Here is a 3,462-nt window from a genome sequence, read left to right as displayed (position 1 = left end):
AAACCAAGAACATAGAAAGAGGAAATGTTTGAAGAAACAACTTGATGTTTTCGTTTCAGACTAGAAAACGCTTTAAGACTTTATCTGTTTTTGCTCTTTTTGATTGTTTTATTGTCTCTTCTGTTTAATTTGATCTTCTAAAGTCCAACTGGTGTCTTTTCAAATGTTTTGTCTTTAGTTTGATTCTTCTTAAATGTTTAGTTTTGCTCTTTTCTCACCTTTTATTCTTTTCTAATGTCTGATTTGATTTCCAAATGTTTTGTCTTTTTAATGTTTAATTGTTTTTTCAAATGTTTTATCGGCTTGTTTGATTTTTTTTTCCTTTCCCAATATTTAATGTTTCGATTAAATCTTTAAGGGTTTTCTTTTTAAATGTTTTACCACCTTTTAATGTTTAATTTTCTTTTTAAATGCTTCATTGTATTTTCTGTTTAATTCCTATTTGAAGTTTTATTGTCTTTAAGATGTAATTTTCTAATTAAACATTTAATATTTTAATTAAATGTTTTGTCTTTTTAAAGGTTTAATAATCTAATTAAATGTTTTGCATTTTTTAAATGTTTAATATTCTACTTGTTTAATTGTATTTTTTAAATGTTTATGGGAGATATTTTACCTGTAATTTTTAATATTTGTATTTTTAAAATTTTGTTTCATTTCGTAATGACGTATCTTGTTGAATTATCTAATTCAATATTTTGTCTGTTTAATATAATTTAATTGTATTTAATGTTTAACTCTAATAAACATAGAAAATATTGAATTAGATAATTCAACAAGATACAATACATGTCATTATGAAATTAAACAAAATTTTAAAAATGAAAACAAATGAAATAAACCCTTAAATCACAATGAAAATACTTCTGTTGTCACAATCATGAGTTAGTCAATTATTCAGTTTATCAATTCAACTTTATTTGTTTAGCACCTTTCACACAGATGACAAAACTAAACAAGCAAAGAGAAAAAACTATGCTAAAACTATGATTAAAACTCAAAAACATTAAAAAAAAAAAAGATTTAACATGGTAATAAAATATGTTGTGTCCAGGGGATGGAGGGAGTTTATTGAAGTCTTCTTGGGCTCACATGGTAAATCATTTATAATATAAACTTGATATTCAGTCTAAGGAAACTGCAGAGCGACAGAAGAACCAACAATATCTCCTGTTTTCTCCTTTAATGAGTCGACTCTTCTTGTGCTTTCAGACCAAAGAACTACAGACTCTTCACAACCTGCTCAAACTCTTGGTACAGGACCTCACCACACGGGTCAAGAAGGTTTCTGTCTCATTTCTACTCTGAAGCTCACCTTCTCCTGCTCAAACTGCTGACAAATGTTTCTGCTGCTCTAAAGTCTGCTCTCCAGAACTTCCTAAAAACTCTCAAAGTCTCTTCTGCTGCAGGTTGCTTTGTAGAACTGTTGCAGAAAACCTCACTAAACCACATGGAGGGGCCTCAAGATAGTCGTCTAAATGAAACTGTACAAAAACCAAACTAGCACAACCCAAACGCTAAAGTCTCCTGCAGCCTACCAGAGAACCTCTGAGAACAGAGAATGAGGACAGGAACTCTTACCTTCTGGACAACCAACGTTGGTTCTCAAACAAGAATACAGAATGTGTCTGACCAGAAACCTCTGAAGACTCACTACAGCCAAGATAAAGACACAACTCAGCTGCACCAAATCCACTAATCACTGCACACATTAGCACCATGTGCTAACTGTGGCTAAAGAACCACATTTACCAAGACAACTATCCAGTACAAAGCCCTAAAACACACCAAGAAACACATTAAAGATGATTTTACTGCTGGAAGCTGCAAGCCAACGCCTAAAGAACAAACTGAAGCAACGGAACCAAACCCAGTTCACCGGTGAAGAGAAACAGAGGAAATGTTTGTCTGCAGCTAAATAAAGCAGGAAGACACTGAGCTGCTCAGGTGTTCCTGATACCACCAAGCTGCTCAGGTGTTCCTGATACCACCAAGCAGCCACCTGGACAGCCAATAGGAACACAGCTTCCTGGAAGTCCAGAGGGCGGGGTTAGTCAAGGAAATTTAGTTTAAAATTGAAGCAGAAAGTAAACAAAGAAAGTTGAAAACCACCTTCTGATACCTGAAATCTCTGAGTTTTCACACAAAGAACACCTGAACATGTCAAACTGGTTCCATAGTAGAACCATCATTGTAAAAACGTCATAGTATGGTGTGTTGCTCAAAAAACATTAGGACCCGGCTGTCAGGGGACAAACATGTAAGAAACATGAGAACAGAGAGAACCCAACCAGTAGGTCACAGTTTATCATCCCCCAGTCATCTCCTGAAGTCCATATGGTGAGAGACATCAGTATCTGGTTGTTAATTTACCAGAGGATGCTTATAATCATGCTGATGTGGTCTGTACTCTACAGTATTTTAGTGACTCAATAAATGCCTAAGTTGTTTTTTTTAAAATGCTTTTTAGTTTTTAATAAACATTTAACAGCCTATATGTAATCAATAAATGGCCTTTGCCTATCTTAAGAAAAATTCACTCAGAACTCTGATATGTTAACAGTACTAAATAAATCAATAAATACATGCATACACACAAAAATAAGTTAATACATTAACTGTGTTAAGATAAGATTTAGATTTTTAAAAAAGTTGTTTATGTTTTTGCAGAATCCAGTATTGCTCACTGGTTGGTCATTACATTTTATTAGTTTGATTTCACTGTTTAAAATGATGCCACCTCTTTTCAGACAGAACCTGTGATAATAAAACAATACAAAATTTTTAGTTCCGTGTTAATAAAGCACTTAAAGCTTTAAGTATGGCTAAATGCTTTTTTCAAAATTAAATATATCACTCCTTAGGTGGTAGTGGCCCCAAGTTCAGTAAAGTTGGAAAGATATTCACAGATTCAGACTTCCAGCATCAATAACTCATTAGATATAGGTTGTCAAAACATAAACGGTGCCTCTTTCCCATTGTTGCAAGGCAGACAATGTGCTACAAGCCCAGTTTTATCAAAAGTAGCTGTCTTTCAAGCTACAGGAATAACATTGGTGTCTATGGAGTGAACAGGGTCCGTCTGCAATTTGCAAAACCACTGCAACAGTAAAGAGAGACAAATATTCAATAACTTCACTCTTATACATTGTAGTGTCACTAAAATCACTGCAGCCTTCAACTGGCTCCTGTTGACAAAGTGTTTTAACAGAAATGTAAATGCTGTCATTTGATTCTTTTAATGAACCATGTAACTTGAATGGATGTGATGCTGGTGTGACCACAGTGCACACATCTGATGTTGCTCACAGTGGTCCAAGGGACGCTCAGGGAGTTTGTGTGTTTGCTCACACTCAGGAAAAATTACAGGGAACATTGGTTATAATCACTTTATACCAAAGCTGATACAGCTGATGTGGTTTCATGCCTATCTTATGTGTTTTTTTCCACATAAAGATGTAA

At 34.1% G+C, this 3,462-nt stretch overlaps 1 long non-coding RNA gene across 1 annotated transcript in view; it reads left to right on the top strand.

Moving 5' to 3' along the window:
* The window catches only part of LOC118470523 (uncharacterized), a 22,163-nt gene extending 19,344 nt beyond the window's left edge, over positions 1-2,819 (top strand). The window contains exon 6 of the long non-coding RNA XR_008602966.1: positions 1,213-2,819. This is a non-coding gene — a long non-coding RNA (uncharacterized LOC118470523). The remainder of the gene's footprint in view (positions 1-1,212) is intronic.
* The last annotated feature ends 643 nt before the right edge of the window (positions 2,820-3,462 follow it).

This window comes from Amphiprion ocellaris, chromosome 10 (assembly GCF_022539595.1).
Source record: "Amphiprion ocellaris isolate individual 3 ecotype Okinawa chromosome 10, ASM2253959v1, whole genome shotgun sequence".
Classification (NCBI taxonomy): domain Eukaryota; kingdom Metazoa; phylum Chordata; class Actinopteri; family Pomacentridae; genus Amphiprion; species Amphiprion ocellaris.
The sequence above is the reverse complement of the archived record's forward strand: the minus strand, read 5'-3'. Positions and strand labels throughout refer to the sequence as shown.